Genomic DNA, 20,586 nt, shown 5'->3' with positions numbered 1-20,586 from the left:
GAAAACAGAGCCCTTCCACCGGCAATCCATCACGCCGCCATGGCCCGAAGGTCATCGAAGACGAGATAGACCTGCGGCGGCACCGGCGGGAGGTAGAGGAACCATAGTCTTTTCTTAGGGGCGGAGGCGGGGAATAGGATGTAGCTCACCACCAAAACTAACCATACATTTTTACATCACAGTGGTATTATGTACTTATAATACGGGGAGCATACCCAGAACACTATATCTAACGAAGCTTAAGTTCTCACAGTTTACCACTTGGTTGATAGCAACTTCTGGGCGTATGCATCGTGGACACGTGTATTATTTTGGGATGTAGCTGTGTAGAAACGTTTGTGTGGCCGTAAGTCTCTCATGTAAATTTTCATAACGTGATTGGGTTTCTTGCGTGTGGGTTTAGCCATCCATGTTGTATGTGGGCCATCGTTGACTTGCAAGGCACGTGTGGGTTGATGTGTGTTTGCCTCTGCACGCGTGTTTGTTTCCGCCGAATCCACGTACGAGATGCCTAGCCTTTTTTGGCGGTGCCGCTTTGACCATGTTTTCTGGATTGTTGCTTCTGTCGATGGTTCTGGTTGATTCATCGCCATGCTAAAATCGTAAGGCCTAGGTGCTTCTCCTGTGGCTTTTCCAGAGAGTGAAAATCGGCTGAGAACCATCCACCCCCCATTTGTCTCACCGGTGGCCGGGTGAGTGTGCTGAAGAGCACGTCGGCGCAGAAGCTGGAGAGCAGCGCTGTCCTGCACGTCGGGTCGTTCGGCGTGCGTGGAGCGCGCCATGACCTAGCCGGCCGCGTAGGCATAGGGGACGGTCAACGACGGCCTGGTGCCAGCGCGCAGGGATCATGTGCCTTGATGATGGGAAGCCAATAATTCGGTTGTCGTGGTAGAGGATGCGAGCATCTGCGATGTAGCCGCGGTGGAAATGCAGCAGAGAAGAGAAGGAGCGATAGAAGTAGAGTAGCGATTATTGTGAGAGGACGAGGACGCCATTGTAGACACTCCCATCCTCACAGGCATAGCTATAGTCGCGCGGGCACGTGGCCTTGAAGAGCCACAGGGGCCGTGGGAGCGCACGTCGCCGGCGTGTCGTGGGCGCTGCTGCAACAGTACGCCTCCACCCCAAACGTTTCACATGCGCTCCAGGTCCAAGCATGCCACCTTCACGTGGGCCACGACGACTCGGAGCTCCGGCGGGCATGACCCGTTCAGGTCGGTGGGGTAGCCCGTTTGCTCGCAGTTTGCGTTCGGCGGCGCGACCACCATCGGCATGTTGTAGTCGACCACGAGGCTCACGTTGTAGAAGTCGTCGGCCCCGCCAGAAGTGAGAATTAATCGGCCAGTGTGGCCGGTGGTGCGGCGCCGTGTCCAGAGCACTCGACGGCGCCAAAGCCACAATCGTCGGTGGCGCATCCCCAGATGCGGTCGGACCAGCCATTCGTGACGGCCATGGTGCGCGACTGGCCCGGGGAGCACGAAACCGGTGGTGGGCTGCTGCGCGGCGGCCGCGTTTGTGAGGATGCCCGGTCACACAGTGTAGTTGCAATTGTTCGTTTCATGGTTAGTGTCGCCTGTCGTGCTCCTGCTCGCCATTACCAATTGTCCACTGATTATCATAAGTTGTACTAATAGTAACCGGGTATTTAACAGCCCCAATATTGAGCAAGAAGTATTTACATTGCGAGCGTCAACTGCAGGATGCTGAGCACAGGACGGCTGCATCCTGCTCGCTCTCTTGGCTCTGTGATGAAACGCTAGGTGTATGTGTGTGTGCGTGCATGCTTGATGCATGGAGGGTGCGGGTGCAGGTTTGTGTGCATTCTCTACAGCGGCCAAATCAAGGTGATGTCTTCTCCCTTTACCTCTCTCATGCACGTCCCCCCTCAGCTCTCCGATAGTCCGTCGTCGACGCTCTGGCAAGCCTGCTCCTCCGCCTGACCTGACTCGGAGGTGACCATGACGGACATGCCCGAGCCGCTTCCACTTATCTGTCCTTTCATGTTGCCGTACCCGGCCCACCGAGATCATCATGCACAGGGAGAAAATGTTTTTTTTGTGAGGTGCGGGGAGAAAATGTTTAGTTCCTGATTAGTTGAGAGTCGGAGATGATGTGCTGCACTGTAATGGTGCATGGATTGGCTGGTCTATGATTCGCTTCTGCAGTTGGCATGCACCGGCACGAGTTTTTGGAGCGAAGCAGTCTTCTGCATGGGATTAGTTGTGGGGGAATTTGAGGATTTGCCACACCTTATTTTGCAGTTTAAGAATTTGCCCCTATTTTGGCTGTAACCCAGATTTTGCCACATCTTTGCTGAAAGATTCCCCCCCTCTCTCTCTCTCTCTCGCTAACCCCTCTCTCTCCCCATCGCCCCTACCCATGCCGGCCGGCTCCGGCCGCCGCACGCCCCCGAGCTCCCCAAGATCCGCGCCTCCAACCCTCCGTACAGATCCGGTGCTCAAAGTCTCCACCCTCCCCTGCCGCTAGGATTCGGGCTAGGGTTCTGCCGCCATGGCCTAGCGCACCCTCGCCATCGACCTCCCCAAGCCCCCTCTCTCCGCCGAACGAGGAGGCCCCTGCCGCGAGCCCCTCCTCTTCCCTGTCTCGCCGGCCTTGTTCTCTGCCGCTCTCCTCGTTGGCCATCGCTCCAGATCGCGGAGGAGGATCTGCTGCCGGATCCGCGCAATTGAGAGTGAGGAGGACGAAGGTGAGGGAAGCAGCAGCAAGGATGGTGGCTGGTGATGGGTCAGGGGCCACCAGAGGAGGGGGAACCTGCTTCTCTCCTTCCATACTTGATAGCTCACCAAATTAGTCTGAATATAGCAAGGTAAAAGGTCATACATGCTCATTTTTCTTCACTGTATTCTTTCTTGTTCATACCTGCAGAAAAAATTGTGGTGGTGATACTTGATTTAAGTAACATGATTGGTTGTATGGAAATAGGGGATTTACTTCTGATGATGTGGGTAGTGGTGGTCTTCTCTGCACTTTCGTGTTTCACAAATTTTCCCCTTGGACACCCACCTATCTGAAATATGTGTCTTACCAATTTGATGTTGGTTCACATGCAGGTTCAGTGAGTAGTGCGTGCCCTCGGGGCTGGACGAGGCAGAGATGTGCCGAGGATCCGCACACACTTGGTCGTCATCTTCTCCGCCTCAACTTCCTTGACGGCACCTGGCCTTGAGCTCCAGCCATAGCAGATTGCCCCCCAGGTATCTAGCCCATTATCCTTCTTCCTTCCTGCTGTTTATCACATGTATCCATGCCCAAGCTAATGAACACTAGCAGCCTGATAAAATGTCCGGATGATCTTTCTTTTGTAGACTGTCTACTGTTATAATTAGGCCATGTGAAATTATAGCTATACTTTCTTGAGCTGCTATGATCCTTTTAACAGCGAAGATATTTATGGCAGCCTGCTCCATGTAGGTTTTAAAGCGAAAAATTGAAGAAGTTGTGATGGCCACAAAAAGACAGAAAGATTTGCACGAAGCGAAGACGTCCACCCGGTATACATATGGTTAGAAGCTGTGCGTGACTTCTTTTCAGCTGCTATTGAGATATTTATGTGCTCATAGATCACAACTCATGAAGTTACTGCCTTTTGGTTTCGATTTATAAATTTTAAATTGGACAATCTTTTGGTGGATACAATAGTCTGTTGTATTTTTGTATAGTACTGAGTCTGAAATATTATTTTGATATGATACTAGACCTTGATGTAAACTACTGAAGATGAACTTGAAGTTGCTGCAAAGGCATACAAATTATTCACACTATGAATGACAATTACGAAAGTAAGCCTGAGTATACAGATTTTATGTTCCTACTAATTTTTTTGTCTTGCTTGATATGTGCATGTTGTTTTAGTTATTGGAAATGTAACCCAGGCATGTGAAAATAAGCTAGCATCATTTTGGGAGATTTTTTAACAACGGGGGGCTTCAAGGTGGTTTGATTTTTTAACCAATTAATAAGAACTTTTGCGTAACATTGGGTTACTGACCTCTTTCCTTCCTTCCTTCCCCATCATCAGTAATTTAGTACAGTATATATGCAAATGATCGATGCAATGCCAATCTGTTTGTGCAATGCATGCAGGATGACGCTTGTCATGGACCCTCGGGCTGTGGCAAAACCACCCTTTTGCTGGCACTTGTTGGAAAGCTCAACAAAGATCTCAAGGTATCCCCGTCGGTCGGCGTCGTCTGTTGTTAATTCTATATTTTTGTGTTGCTATGAGCTCTATGTATGTAGATCTGAAATTTCACGCAGAGAACATTGTGTGCGGCATATTTCACTACTTTCTTCGCTCACAAAAATACTATTACCACTAAGGCTCTATGTATGTAGATGTCTCACAAATTGAGGTTGGTTATATCTGCCTTATGCTACAATTTTTTTTGCATTATTCATTTTCTTGTTATTCAGTTCTGAGCTTCCATGGTGACGACCTCTTATTCAGTATTAAGTCTTCTCATTCTTCATTCATCAGTCGTCAATTTTCAGTCTTCAGTCTCCATGTTTTATTATTTAGTAGTGTTTTTAGCCATCAACATCCATGTATTCTCTACTTTCAGCCTTGTTAGTTGTTAGTATCACTATGTATCGATAATCCTCATTGTCCATTCATCAGTTATAATTTATAATTAATTTGCCTTGCTATTAATCATTTTCCAGTTTTCATATCATTTTTCATTTATCAGTCTTGTTATTCGCTATGTCGATTTCAGTATCTCAGTGATTACTCTTCACTTTTTTTCAGTTTGTCCATGATAATTTTGGCGAGAAGGCATTGCAGGTTGGGCCGCTGGAATGGGAAGTTGCTTCTCCTGTTGCTACATGGTGAGTGGTGCCTTGTGGCTGCTTAGTTAGTGATTGCTTAGCCCCCCTTTCTTGTTCTATCCATGTTCTTTGTATATTTTCATTCTTTCAGTTGTAAGTCTTGTATAATGTGATAAATATGTTTTATCTTTTGGTTTATTGTTTCACTTTATCTTTCTTTCATTACTAACCTTTCCCCCCTTCATTTTTTGCTTATGCATTTACAATTCAGTCATACAGTTCAGTGTTTCACCGTTTTTCAGTCTGTTTCGTTTTCAGTTTAGTTATTTCTTCAAAAAAACTTCCGTAGTCGTTGTCATTTACTCTTTAGTTAAATGTGGTTATTTTCACGTTGCCACTATTCCGTGGGTTGTTATCAACTGCTGCAAAGATTCTTAATCTTCTGTACACCTGATGATCAATACATTTCAGTTATTAGTCTTTAGTACCCCTAAGGATCAGCACCCAGGTCTCAGTTTCAGTCTTATTTCTTTTCTTTTTTAGTATTCACCGAATGTAGCCCCCCCCCCAAGTGTGAACTAGCTTTGCTGTTGCTGTTTGGAACTTTTTAGTAGGGTGCGGTGGTTTGTAGGACTTCACGGGTGTTGTACTAAAATTCAGTTTCAATGGAGTTCGGTTCAGTGATGTTCTAGACTAGATATCATTCAAAAAATGGTTACACGTGGACGTAGGATCATAGAAGAGTCAGGGGAAGAGGGAGGTACCTTGGTCAATTGCCCAGGTGCATTGGCGATGTAAGCGGCAGGGCCAGATGCTCTGAATCAACAGGCCACCCCTCTGCCTGCCTTGCTCATTCACACTTCTTTTTGGTTTGGGGAGGGCTGCGTCGCAATCTGGGCTGGGCAGGACGCTAGAAACTGTGAGAAAAAAGTCCCGACCTGAGCCCCAAATGAAATTTGATGATTTTTTTCCAAAACTACCGTATGAAGCGAAAACAAGTATGTACACAAGTCAACCAGACAATGGGCAAAAATCTGGCCTGAACTAAAATTAAATACAGACGTCTGTTGATTAGACACTCCCATAATATATGCCAGGAATGTGTTTTCATATTGTTCATTTTGTGGATATTTGATATAAGCATAAATGTATCCTGATATTTGGCTTGGTACTCCATTGTATCACTAATACAACCGAGTTCAGAGAAGGTCGGAATGTGCCTTGTCTACTACATATCTAATATATTTATCTTGATATTGCAGAAGCTTTTGTTTTATTCTCGTATCTAATGCTTGATCTGTTGTATAGGTTGATATAGGTCTTGCAATGGGCATGTCAGGGACAGAAGTTGCTAAAGAAAGCTCCAACATTATAATCTTGGATGATGACTTCACATCTGTTGTGAAGGTTAGTGTTTTCTAATGTTTTTTTTGAACAGATCTTTGTTAAGAAGGATAACCGTTCTCAGCAATCATGCTGGGAGTTTTTTTATCGGATGTACAAGGTCATTGGAATGGACCAAGTTATGAGTGTTCCTGAAATGCGATACTAGGATCTTTGTACGTCAACACTCTTTGATGCTTATGATTTTTTCCCTGTTTACATACAATTGTGTTGTTAACTCACTTTCATGTTCTTGATTGGCACATAATCAACTTAGAAAAAGTTATTTGAGCTAAGGTGCATCCATTTTTTCCCCAAGCAGCTAACTTTTGTTATGTACACTGTAGCTATGGTTGTAGAACGCCCCCATTTCTTTTCTTACTATCAAATTTCCTTGATTCAGCTATTTGACTACATGTTATTATATGCCCAGGGTTAATTAGTACCTTTAATGCTACCTTCAGTTTGTGTAAAAGGTCCTCGTTAGTTCTTTGTTCTGTGGAGACTATATTTCTTTTATTGTGACTTGGTGTTATAAAGACTGTCCTTTTTGGTCTGATAAGGTATATGCTAATCCTTTGTGATTGTTGTGTTAGTGCACACGTATTTATTCATATCAAAATTGTGTGTGTTTGTGTGGTTAATACTCACTTTGTTTTGATATATTTGTCTTCTAATAACCCACCGTGCACAGGACAGACCATGGAAGCATCAACTTATCGAGAAATGACTTATTAACCTATTAAAAGACCATACTGGAACCACCTATGACATAATCTCTTCAAATCATTTAAGTAGGGGTGGGCAATAGAAGCGTTGTAGTAACTGCTCGCTTGCTGAACGGACAAACATTTTGACGATGACTCTTGCTTTCATGGATATACAGAGATAAATGGATGGATGTTGCCAATACAGTAGAAATCATGGGTGCAACAATTTTTATGTCCATGTTTTTCTTTTTGTCTGAATGTGTGTGTATACTGGTTACAGGGCACTATTTGCGTAGAATTTACTTGACCTGTAGGAACTGGCTCTACTATCTAGCTTTTAAATGTAATAAATCTAGAAGGCAATGGAGCATTACTGTCTTTCCCTCTTTCTACATAAGCAAGAAAGCTGTGACTTGGATTCTGGACATGAATCTTGTTAACCTGTTGAAGCAGAAAACTATAGATGCAGAGTCCAATTAGTTGTCCTTTGTGCATACACAAGAAAGTGGAATTTGGAGTCTGGACATGAATCCTAGAGACTAATGGCCAGAAACAGAACACAACATGATGACCTCCTACTTGAGTGAGACTCCTCTTCACATGTGACTGCTCTCTTTTGGAATACCAGCCATGCGTGACATGTTTAGTAGAACAGAGTGTGTCGTACGGCTGGTAGTTGTTGTTGCCTATACAGAGTGATGATCTGAGGGTGTGAATGCAAATTACTTGTTATATAAACTATATGGATGGAGTTACCGGACATTAAGAAAAGATATGAGAAAGAATATATAGTGTGAAATTTGCTATATAAATTACTTGTTATATAAAAGTTGGATCTCACGATCCAACTTTTTAAGACTGCCACAACTTTTATGAGGCCATAAATTTTTCTTTTGAAATCTGCAGGTTATATGGTTTGTACATGGCGGTGTTACTGAACAGAAGGAGGTAATTTCTTCGCTCTTTCTATTGATTAATATTGTTCTTCACTCTTTCTAAACTATTGAATTTATTAATATTATTCTTGCCTAACCTCACAAAACTTTGGTATGCACTCACGTATAATCAGGGCTTGCTTATTTTAATTCTTGAATTAATTTTTATAAATATTATATCATTATTATTTGTAATCAGTTTTTCGTTTATGATTTCCAATTGGGTAATATCCCATCATACTACTAGGCATTGGCCAGGTACTAGACTTTGCCTGGTTGTCAATATAAGCTCTGTGTTCTCCTTTGTTTTTACCTCATTTATAAAGTCCTTGATTGAGCATGCATTTGATTTCTATGCCAACTTAGATCTTATTGCTCATCAAAGGTATCTAAAAGTTGTGTGCTCTGCAACAGATGGGTTATTTTAGTCAATAGAAATACCTCGTATGTCAGTTTTGTTGCCAAATATTGTAAACACAGATATATACAGAGTTCCTAGAACAGATGATGATCTGGTAGTTACCTTTCTGTTATTTACTTGAATGACTGTACGTATATCTTACCTTCAGACTTTATCCGATCTTGGTTAATTTTCCATCTCCAATCAGATTAATGGTTTGCATGCAGACCAAGCCCAGTGTTTTATGGTGTTCTTATTCCTGATTTAGTTGTACATTTGACTTTTAGTTTCTTTGTAGATAATAAAGTAGTGGCAGATGAACCGGTAAGTTATCTGTGCCCATGCTTTGCTGTAAGCATTAAATTTGCTCTCTGCTTTTAGTTTCGATGTGTTATCCGTACCCCTTCTTTTTGTGGCTAATTATTATGTCCTATCAACATATGCAGAGTCCATGGTATCATACGATTTGAAGTTGAAAAATTCATGCTATGGGTGATACAGAGAAGTCATTGGCTTCTTTGCTGGAACATTTCCTAAGATGATCTAAGGTAATTATTTAGTCACCATGTCATTTATATGTACATCTTCCTTTGCTAAATTCAGTGCGTTGACAACTAGAGATCGCTTCCTTTTTTGTGTATTGATCATTTCAGTACGATTGTTTGATACATTGCTGACATCATTTTGCTTTCTTCTTGCTTGTTATTTCATTATTTCCTACAGCAAGTGGATGGCTATTTCCACTGCTTCAGGTTTTGTTTTGGCTCTAATTGTGTGTATGGCATCTTGGCCTTCTTAGGTGAAGCAGTTATGAATATCCTCGCTGATCTATGGATCTATCATTGTAAGAGTCGATGGTATATGGTGAGGTGCCTCACACCATCATTTGGTCTTTGTAGCATTTGAGTTGGCAAATTTGTTGGATTCATGCGATTAGGCATGGTAAGTGCTCAGAGACCTCATAGCTCTATAATTGTTTGCTTCCAAAAGTTATGAATCTTTTCTGCGCTTGGTCCTCTCATTGGTGAGAGTAGCCATGTAAATCAATCTACTATGGGAAATGGGAGTTTGTAAACTATTGGCGTCTAATTGCTGAGGGACGAGGTTTGTAACTGAGGGTCATGTGCAGAGCTGGAGGAAGAAGTTGTGAGGCGTGGAGCTCAGGGACAACAGTGAGGACAATGCCTCTTTAGTTGTAATTGTGATACTCCTGATGTGCAAGTAAACACTCCTGTGATACTCCTTATGATAAAATGTTGGTTGTTAGTACAGAGGTGGTGATTTCATGATTTGTGGTTAATACATGATGTAATACAATCCACATTGCATAATATTTCCATTTACATCTCCTGCTTACTCACTACTAACATTCTTTCTAATTCGCTTCTTGCGCCATTGGTGCAACCGGGTCATCTAGTGGTGATAATAAATGTATCATTTCCAAATTGTTCTTGTCCATAGCTTGCTTTCTTGTACTACAGATTATAACTACAAACTTACACATATGGAGCTGTTACTTTTTATTACATGAGCCAACAAAAAAGTATACAATGTACCGTATCAATGGGACGCGGCGTGCCGTCGCGCGGGTATGGCTAGTAACTAGTTATTGATCAATTAAATGTGGAGAGGAGGACGCACACCATACATTCTCCTGGCCCACTAACTTAACATAGATATCCAGTTTGGTACCTACAGTTTCGTACCACCCGTTACTCTAGGAAATTGGCAACCGACGCTAACATACATAATGCATGTGTTATATCCTAGATGGTGAAATTTGTATCGTAGACGGTTGCACCGTGCAACCATCTAGGATAGCTGACCATCAAGTTTCTGAAAACTGTAAGATTGATTTTAAAATTTGGAAAGGCAACATTGCGGAGCGCTAGAATGGTTACGTCAACTCGATCGGGATATTCCGGGGAAAACCATAGATCTGGGTCTACTGGATCGGACGATGATGGTGCCTTTGGTGTCGTTCTCCCTCCTGGGGCATCGTTTTGGAGCAAGTGCTGACTGGAGGGGACAAGAGGAGGATCGGTGTTATATCTACCGCAAGACCAATGATGGATCTCGGTGGCATGGCGCTGCGGAGTTTCGACGACGGGTTTGTGTGGATAGATACGTGCAGGATGGTGACGTTATCTGTCGTCCTGGTGGCGTCGATGGCAGGCCCGATAAGGTCGATGCGTCAGTGCCTGCTCTAGAGATGGATCGGTGGAATACGGTGATGACGGCCTCTGAGAGTGTGTCCGACTGGTGTGTGCACCAGCAACACGGCTTGGTTGGGGCCTCCAGCTCTAGATGTTAGGCTTTGGTGTGATGACTGTTTGTTATTCGGCTCGGATAATCGGTACCCCTTCATCAAGTGGATAGGAATAGCGACAGATGTTGCCAAGATGGTGGCTCCAGACTATACCTGGCCATCTCTCGGGCCAGGCCGGGCTTTGGTTCGGGCCTAGCCAAGCCCGACGCAAAAAAACCCAGGCCCGGGCCCGGCCCGGCCCCGGCCCGGCCCGGGCATCAGGCCTAAGCCCAGCCCGCATGTGTAAAAGCCCGCCAGGCCCCTTTAGTAAATCATGAAAACGGCGGGGCCCGGCCCGGACCGGGCGTCAGGCCTAGAAAATCAGGCCCAAGCCCGGCCCGCACGTGTAAAAGCCTGCCAGGCCCCTTTAGTAAATCACGAAAATGGCGGGGCCCGGGCCCGACCCCGGGAGCAGTGTCTGGCTGGGCTGGGTCGGGTCGGACCGTTCGGGCCGGGCTGCCCATGGCCTGGACTACTCCAAACTACCTGATGTGTTGCTTTGTAAGATTTTTATGAATAATTAATAAAATGATTGCATGCATTGTCCAGATGCAAAGGCCAGGGGTTATCCTTCTTTTCGAAAAAAAAGCACATAACCTCGACATACATTTCACCATGACTTCCTTCATTCCCACCACTAACATTGTGGGGTCGTTGACCCGGCGCCAGACCTGGCAGAGGTCTAAGATGTTGCCTAGCCTCGCAAACAACAGTATCAATAAGGCCATTTGGGTAGACATGCCCCCGCGTGATATTTCTCTGAGTGTCACTCAATGCCGTAAAAGAAGTCGTTTTGCTAAAGAGGTGGTGGTGCCTTCCTGCCGCCAGCCGCCACAACACGGATGTGGCTACCAAGATGGCGCCGGTGGTGGGCGGCGAGAAGGACACCTAAGGTGAAAACTAGGTCTTCGGTCCTAGGAGGAGGGTGGGGGTTCTCGGTTGAGGGCATAAAACCTTGCCAGTTCAAATTACAAATCATCTCGGCTAACTTAATTACCATAGGAGGCTTTCAAGAAAACTGCCACAGGTGTGCTGTCTCAGATAATTTTATCAACAACTGTTTTGTTGAACTGTCTCAAATGACGGTCTATCATGTAAGTTCTGTAGTACCGAAAGGTAAGATAATGTGAGTACTAGTTAGGTTGCTGTCCTTGTCTTGATCTTATCATGTTCTGCAAACCACAATCTTTTCTAGCAAGATTTGGTGGCTAGACTGATGGCCAAGTGTGGATGGAGATAATCTAACAAAAGTATACACATAAGTTTTATCGCTAGGTAGTAGGTACAATTTTGGGGAAGAAGATCACTTGGGCTTGCTGGCAATACCCTCCAGCAATGCTCAATCGGATGAAATGCTGATGGAATCTAAACACAGAAGGTCGCATATAGCATAGTAGTACAAATTCAACTATTACTGAGTGGTGTTGTCATTCTACTGTATTTCTACTTTCTCATCTTGAATCAGGACTCGCTCCACAAACGGTAGCACTTTAGCTGGGAAAATATTTGTTGCCCCATTATACAAACAGGGCTGCTTCTTTTCCTATCTTCTTATCCAAAGCTTTCTACAAGGCCTAGCATCTCCACTATTCTCCACACGGGTGCCTCGAACTACATGAACGGTGACAAGGCTCTCTTCGCCCAGCTCGACAAGAACATCTCCAGCAACGTCAAATTCGGTGACGACCCCACCATGGACATCCACCTCCATCGATTCATCGATGGCACGGGCTGAGTGTCACCCAATGCACTGCTGAGAAGCAAGAAGGCAGTAGAGGAGGCCATGAGCTGAGCAGATGATGGAGGAAGGGAAACAAGACGGTGCGTTGGTGATCTGACTCATTTAGCTTCCGGCAGGTCCATATGCGGTATGAGTTGCCTCTGCTATTGCCCCCCCTCCCCTGACTTCGGCCTCCACTTCTTCAACGAGATCGTCACTGACTGATTTGTTGTACCTTCTTCAGTTTCTCATGGACATGATCCAACTGCCAATCCATACCTGAGACCATCAAAGTTGTTCGTCAGTAAAATCATCCTACTTATAGTAGAAGCGTGTTGCAGGCTCCATGCTAACAGAGGTTAAAAAAACGATGATGGGGATTTTACAACAATTTTATACAGAGTTATGTCATGTCAGAGTACTGGAGTCCAGGCTAACAGAGTCCTGGAGTGATGTCAGATTCATAACATACACTTTTATACAGTTCGCTGCTGTGGTATAGTTCTGTTTTTCATTTTTATAAGTAAACATCTTTCGGAACTTCACTTTCCTTTTTTACTACGATATACTTGGCCGGGAGCTGAAACAAATGGCCACCATATAAAAACAGGCAAATACATGAACATAAGGTACGGCAGATGAAATCGGAAAAGGTGCCTGTGTTAATGAAGGTGAAGATAATCAAACAATAAACAGAATGTACCGGAAATGGTAGAGTCGAGCGACCAGCAAATTAATGTGCAGTCATCAGGATCAGGTAGTCCTGGTTGAGGTTGGTTCGAGCAGTCCGCTGTGTGGTTTTACTGAATAACAAACCTGGAGCAAAATAAGAATACTTTAGTAACAAACCTATTGCTAACTGCCTGTCCATTTTTCACAGCGAAACTGCATCACGAGACAGATGATACAGTAACTAGTATATTTATGTTTCTACTACATTTTTAAATCATATCTCATGCTGAACAGTCAACTACAAATAGAAAATACAAGCCAAATTAGTGCACAGCAGAGGAAGGGATGGCATGATAAATTGTTTGTGCGAGCAAGATCATTGGTGCATTACGGTGTTTCTAGTTAACAGCATTTTTTATCGAACCATGCAAGAGAGGAGAGCCTAGCTAACAGCGTTAATATGTGTTGATCAGATAAGCAGAGGGGCTGATTAACAATACTGGACAAGATGGGATGCGTGATTAAGTACCAGAAAACATACTGGAATCTTTTCATCACTTAATCAGAAAGTAACCGAGAAGAAATAATATCGCCAAATACTACATCCCTGAGCCACTGAGAAACTAATCAGGATAAAAACAAATCACCCAAAACAGCATACTATGGTAAGGCTTTGCTCTAGCATAGCTCACGGCCAGCCACCAACTAGAAGAGAAACAAGAAAGAGTGAAAGGTGATAATGCCCCTGATAAACAAAAAAGACTTACCACTTTGCCCTTATGCTTTCCTGCGTCCATCCATCATGCAGGTAGCTCGTGGAAAGCCAAATGGGTATGTGGCACTTGCACAAATGTGCTGGCCAGGCCACTGCGGGCGCACAAATGAATTGCATTTAGCAAGAAGGTGAGCATGTAAACTAATTATGTAGGCAAAATGCTCCAAAAGTGTACCTTAGAAGTAGACACAGGTGATTAATTCACATCCTGACGATCAATCCTCACCCTTAGCTTCTCTGTTGCTACAATTCTGCATTGCACGGCTAGCTCCTCACTACAGTAGAATAACTTGAGAGATCTGAGAGAAGTTGGGAGGCCCATGTCTGGCAGCCTTGTGATGCTCTTACAATGTATGATAGATAATGTCTCGAGGGAGGTCAGGCTATTAAGATTTGCAGGAAGTGACAAGAGATTCTGGCATCTCCGAAATTGAAGCTCTTGGAGGGAGGTTAGAAGCTGTAACGCTCCCTCTTGTTCCTCCGTTAGGCTCACCAAGCTCTCTCCTCTCCATTCACTAGCCTCAGAGCCGAACTGTAGGAGTCCTAGAGATGTGAGCTGTTTGCAGAAAGACCTGGAAAGGACAGACCCGTCACTGGCCTCAAGAGTTTCCAGTCCAGACAAGGTCGCAGAGGCCCCTTGCTGGTGCGACACGAGCTCCAAAAAGGAAGCTAGGCCAGGGGAGTTAAATACTCTCAGGTATTTCAGGTTTCTACAGAATTGGAGGCCCTCGATGGACTCCAGTGAGTCGCATTTTTCAATTTCCAACTCTTTTAGTGCCGTGCAGCATCCCAGCTGTAGAGATGTCAATTCTGGACTACGCCCTATCGCTAATTTGGTGATGGCAGGAAGGCAGGACAGAAGATGGGATTGGACACTGTCCGTGAGAGCCCTGATCTCAAGTTTATCAAGGGACGGAGGAAGCAGCTGAATTTGATTGCCACCCTGTTCTTGCTCCTGCAGTTTGAGATCCCATGCAGAAGACAGCTCCGGGCTCATCTCAATATCCAAGCTTCGGAGAGAGGTGAGGAACTGCAAACCCTCCAGTACAGCCAGCTGGACACACCCCGTGATCCCTAGCTCCACTAGGGAGGTACAGGAATGCAGCTGTACAGACTTCAAACATGGGCCATAAAAGAGACTTAGCTCTTTGAGGTGGAGAAGGCCTTGAGGAGTGAAGGACCGCAGGCTTTCTTGGAGAGGACTGATAGTAACTTTTTCAAGTGCTGGTGGGAGTAATCCAACTTCCATGGTACCATCATCTTTTGTTTCACCCACCAACGATGAGACCAGCTTGGGGCAACCAAAAAGGACTAGGTCCGTAAGAGAGGTGAATCCTGCGAAGTCTCTGTAACCCCCACAGAACTCCAGATCCAGGCTTAGCTGAATGCATAGCGCCTTGAGAGAACATAGGAGATTATATGGCAGTTTCAATTCATGTTCATCTTGGGCCGAGGTCGTCACTGCTGAAACCAAACTGCTGGTCCCTTCCATTTCTCTAGGTTGACTAATTGATAGAAACTTTATCTGCGGACAGCCAGTTAACAGCAACTCCTCAAGGGACTGCGAATGTGAAAGCAGTTGAGATAGCCACCTCCCAGTTACGCCACATGTGCTAATGTTGACACGTTTGAGAGATGGGGGGACAAGGCTGCTTGTAGATGTGCTGTTTTCCTGGACAACCTCTGGCATAATGTTTGACATAGTAAGATTAGGGCATTCATGTATAGATAAAGTCTCTAAAGCAATGAGCTGGCTAAAAGATTCACTTGAAAGAGAGATCAGATTTGGACAGCTTCTTATTTGAAACAATGTTACCCCTCAGATTATGAAATGCCAAGATACTCTCATCCAGCATACACAACTCATTAGATTCGATAGTGAAATGTCTCCAGTTTATCCTCATTGTTGGAAGTGTCGACACCACTGATGGACAACTCAGAAATCAGAGCAGAAGGCGGAAGAGGATGTGACACTATCAAACATGGGCAATCATGGATGGTGAGTCTACGGAGATTAGACACCAATTCATTCTGATCTCCTTCAGGAGGTGAAGATTGTAGAGGTGGAGAAGTCATTAGACTGCTGCAATATTCCAGGATTGGCATTTTAGTCAACACCAACTTCTCCAGAGAAGGAACTGACACTCTGACAACATGCAGATCCATCAACTCCCAACTCCTTGAGTGCCCCCATTTCTCTTAGTGGAAGGATTGGCCAGTTGCTGCAACATCATTTATCAAAGTAAGTGTCCAACAATTTGCAAATGAACATGAAAAATTAGAGAGAAGGGAATTACTTGATTATATGAGGACACTGCCCGATGGACAGTTTGCTGAGAGATGGAAACCAGGATTTCTGCTCAGCGTCGAAAGAAGAGTAACTCTGGAAAAGAGTGAACTCATTCAGTTGAGGGCAGTTCTTGATCATCAAAACACTTAAATGGGAAGTCAAATCCATTCCACAAGAACCGGTACATTTTTTCAATTTTGGCATGCCAATCAGGATCAACTCTACCAAGGAAGGAACTGAGAGTTCCATTAAATTCAACATCCTGATCAATGTCAGCTTCCTAAGGGAATGCATTCCATGAGTAGATAGAATTTGCCATTCCCTACACTCCTCCAGATGAAGTATCTGCAGTGAGGTAACTGAAAAGGCACTGGAAAGCCAGGTTGGGGAGATAGCACCACCATATCCAGTTATTTCTAGAGTTTTGAGGTTCTGATGTGGTTGAAGACCATCAAGCACATCCTCTGCAGCCTCAGGTTGAAGGCTCATGCTGCTATTCTCCCATGACAAGAACAATGTTTCTAGATACTCTTTGTGTGTCAGCATGGCTGCCCACGCCTCTTCTTTAGTCTTCACATTTTCAAGTTGAGAAACTCCTAGTGATACAAGCTCATTCATGGACTGAAGTTGTCCTATCTCAAAACTGCCAACATTTTGAACCTTGAATTTTAATTCCTGAAGAGAGGTCATGTTGCTGACACAATCTATTGCGTGGTGCACTTTCTCATGAGCAATAAGATGACGCAGATTCACAAGATTATTCATGTCAGTAGGTACATCAAGATTGCCCGAAATGCCCACATCCAGTACTTGAAGGTGATAACATCTTGTCAAAGCTTGACGAAACGCAGGGTTGCTGACTCTGTATGCTGATATATAGCGAAGATGGAATAGATTTGACGAATTGTATATAGAGCTGATGTCAGCACCTGTCACACTTAGCAACCGTAAACATTTTGCCTCATTGCATAAAGTACGCAATGGCCCTGATAAATGTATGCTGCTTCGCCCAAACAACATCAATGTCCTCAATTTGTGCCAAGACACCTTCTGAAGTATTTTGTCAAACTTCTCACTAGAATTGCTGACATGTTCATCTTTATCATAATCAGCAATTATGATCGACAAATGCCGAACACTTGCTCGAATTGCCCCGGATTTCAATCCATCTATAGTAGCACACTCATTTGATGAAACCATCCCTGCCAATACATGCATTAGGTCATGCATAACATAGTGTGAGCCATCCTTTTGGAAGAAGCCCAAATCCACTAATTTTTCCAAATATTCATGCCCTGTTTCCTCCAGTCTTATGGTAGGATCTTTGCACTGCACAAAATTTTGTGATATCCAGGCATGGACCAATTCTTTCCCATCAAATCCGTAGTCCTCTGGATACAAAGAGCAGTATGAGAAACACCGCTGAAGGTAGACTGGTAGATAATCATAACTGAGCTTCAAGATGGGTAAAATATCATCATCATATCCTTGAAGAGATTTCCGTTTGTCCCGAACTGTCGTCCAATGCTGATAGCTAACTTCTGTGCTCAGAAGTGCACCAGCACTTTGTGCAGCTAGTGGGAAGCCTTTTAGTGCTTTAGCAATTTGTTTCCCAATATATTGCAAACTAGGATGGTGCTCGCGGTTGTCATTGCGAAATGCACATGCCTTGAAAAACAGCCAAAACTCCTTCTCATCCAGACCAGTCAATGTGATTTCATCCATAGTTCCTATCATTTTTGCCACTGATTTTGTTCTGGTTGTTGCTAGTACCATGCAACCTTTTACTTTATTACTTTTCAATGGAGCCAAGAGTTTAATCCATCCACCCCTGTCCTTCTCTTCCCACATATCATCCATTACAAGCAGAAATCTTTTGTTTCTAATATTTTCTTGAAGTATCTCCTGCAATTTATTCAAACTGCTTTTTTTTTCATATGGTCTATCTTCACATACATGATCTAGGATCTGAAGTGTTAGCCCCACTACATCGAAGTTAGTGGATACACAGACCCATATTAGCAAATCAAAATGATCTTTAATTCTTTTAGCATGGTATACATATCTAACAAGCGTCGTCTTCCCAATACCACCACTGCCAACCACTGGCAGAACATTCAGATCACTAGATCCCCCCTTTATCAACAGATCTATTATCTCGTCTCTCTCTGCATCTCTTCCGTACACCTTAGACTCAATCGGAACAGAAGTTGTCATGCGATGATCCCTGGCAATATTCTGACTCTTACTTGATGTTGCCATGGTGCGCAAGTTCTCAAGCTGAAGAACCCCCTTTACAGAATTGCTATTACTGCATAGAAGATTCACTATTACATTGATCCTCTTGGAAATGCTATCTTTAATCTCAAAAGGCAGCATGTTACAATGAGCAGGCCCCTCTTCTTCACGTTTCCTTTTTCTGCCATGTGAGATCCAGTCAGTTATTTGGCTTGTGGCACTGCATACTGATTTAACAACAGAAGATAGAGTGGATGAAGACACATAGCTTCCCTCAAGATTAGTACCAGTAGGAGCACTACAACCTTTCCCTGCATAAGAAAACTCTCAGTTATTTGGCGACAAGCAAACGAAAGCCACTTAAGCAAAAGCAAATATTATCATGCAAGTGCTAATAATTAATAAAAGTTCCAAAATTTAACAAAAGCTGAATTCAAAAAGATCACAATTAAGCAAGAGATAATCTGAGAGGTGATGCCTACGATATTCAGCTACTCTTGGTTACATATTACGCCTACATAGAAGAAACTGAAAGCAATAAAAATGGAACAGTAGAGAAATATGAAGCACCTTCTGTGATCTGTTGCTCAAGTCGGTAGTAGTCAAGCTCATCCATCACGTCCTCTGAATCATAAAGTAGCTCTCTGAGATCATCCAGTGACAGGGCCAGAGGCATATTGTCAATCCTTCTTCCCTCGGCAGCAGCAAGAACCATCTGCACGTCCCTCATCTGAAATTTGAGCTTCTCCACATCTTCAGCAAGCCCGATTTCACGAGTCCAGGCTTCCATACGTCCAGTAAAGAAGCTGTCAAGGATGCTTTGCACCAGCCATCCTATTGTTGCATCAACCACCGTGCCAAGCAACCCCGACATCTCTCCCGGCACACCTATGGCAGCACAGCAACGGCAGGAGCAAAGGTAGGCCTTGCACAGCGGAGAAACCAAACAGATGGTCTCAGAGGAAAGGAGAGTTTTAGTGAACCAAAAGGCAGGCAGCAATTCAGCAAATGAGAAGAGTCTAACAATGCACCAAAAAACAGCTAACTTTACCAGGTAACACTAGCATCCCTTCAACTGACGCACAGGCCCCTCATGGCAAGCTCAAGGTGGGGTCCGCACGGCCATGGAACTATGGAAGTCCTTGATCAAGTCTTGGCTCCACAGTCGCACTTTTATTGTATGACTGACTGATGGACATAACTTAGCTGTCAGCCACATGGAAAAGACGAGCTTATGGTGTTACATGACAATTACAAAGTATTTTTGTGGAAGCTGAGCCTAGAGAAGAGAATAAAGGATAAGCAGTGGTCCTATAGCAGCCTGGAATCTGTGGACGCATATGTATACTGAACGAATGGTACAAGCAGTAGGGGACAAAACATCACGAAGGGTCACGCTATCGCTAGGCTTAAATTGAATCCTCATTGGATACTTTGATGTTGATGGCTCCTGATAAGTATGCGCAACCTTGCACCTAGCGACAAATTAATGAGAATGGTCTCCACAACCTTGCACCCATCGACAAATTAATGAGAGGCTTGATCTTGAGGGTTTCTATACAACCTTGTATCTATCGACAAAATTTCGGTATATAGAGCACGCGCAGCTATCTAAGCCGGAGCCACGGCAACAACTGCACGTTCGATTCCTTGAATGCGGACCGCCTAGAGATTCCCAAACGGCTATCCTGTGTAGGGCACGCCTCCAAAATTCTGAAGGCAGTAGGAAGTAGGAACCATAGCAAAACCATAGTATGTTCAGTTAACAGGTCAGATGACCAAACAGCACATCCACTTGGTCTCCGTACATGGGTAATCTGGCCTAGGAAGCAACATATATGGTACAAAATCACCACGGACTTTTCATACCCGCGTGCTGCAGACCAGCGAGGGTGAGCCGCCAGGGCCCAGGGCCAGGGGAGCCCCGCGGCAGGATGAGCCCACGACATCGATCCTCCACCACTCGACGGGACGCTGGGATGGAGATCGCCGACGTTGGTGGCTGCGCTTGCTAGGGCCACCACCCGCGCGTGGACCCGGCGCAGATTCTCCGGTGGGGCATTTCCTCGAACACGTCGAGGGCACGAACGCGCTGGACAGCCGCGGCCGGGACGCGGGCAGGCGCGCACGCCACGGTAGACGGGCTCGCGCATGAGTGGCGCGACGTGGTCGGGTGGTGGATTCTAGTGCGGTTACCAGCGGCGCCGAAATGCGCGCTATAGGCGTCTGCTCGAGGTCGAGGAGGAAAGGGGAAGAGAGCGGCGCCGAGGCCGTGATGAACTGCTCTCTCGGCTCGGGTAGCGGCCGGTTACAAAATAGCGCGCCTGTACAGATTCCTATTTAGAAAATCTAGTCAAAAAATCTGAT

The 20,586-nt window shown here is 44.7% G+C and overlaps 1 long non-coding RNA gene and 2 pseudogenes across 27 annotated transcripts; 1 reads left to right on the top strand and 2 right to left on the bottom strand.

The window, feature by feature from the left end:
• Positions 1–969: 969 nt before the first annotated feature.
• Positions 970–1,595, bottom strand: LOC125537888 (annotated as a pseudogene).
• A 695-nt stretch (positions 1,596–2,290) lies between these two features.
• On the top strand, positions 2,291–9,559 carry LOC125539742. 27 transcript variants are annotated; one of them, XR_007297002.1, is made up of 11 exons: positions 2,292–2,827; positions 3,072–3,215; positions 3,433–3,533; positions 3,717–3,800; positions 4,105–4,188; positions 4,279–4,373; positions 4,769–4,848; positions 6,097–6,195; positions 7,788–8,764; positions 9,016–9,158; positions 9,346–9,559. It is a non-coding gene; the product is annotated as an uncharacterized LOC125539742 (long non-coding RNA). The 27 variants fall into 27 exon arrangements; XR_007297003.1 differs by having other exon boundaries at positions 2,293–2,827; positions 4,105–4,848; positions 7,788–7,829; positions 8,444–8,540; positions 8,663–8,764; XR_007296987.1 differs by having other exon boundaries at positions 2,294–2,827; positions 4,105–4,848; positions 7,788–7,829; positions 8,515–8,540; positions 8,663–8,764.
• Positions 9,560–11,825: 2,266 nt separating this feature from the next.
• LOC125539741 lies at positions 11,826–19,261 on the bottom strand (annotated as a pseudogene).
• Between the last annotated feature and the right edge of the window lie 1,325 nt (positions 19,262–20,586).

Source organism: Triticum urartu, chromosome 2, assembly GCF_003073215.2.
Source record: "Triticum urartu cultivar G1812 chromosome 2, Tu2.1, whole genome shotgun sequence".
In the NCBI taxonomy this organism is placed as follows: Eukaryota; Viridiplantae; Streptophyta; class Magnoliopsida; order Poales; family Poaceae; genus Triticum; species Triticum urartu.
This window is presented reverse-complemented; position numbering and strand designations above follow the sequence as displayed.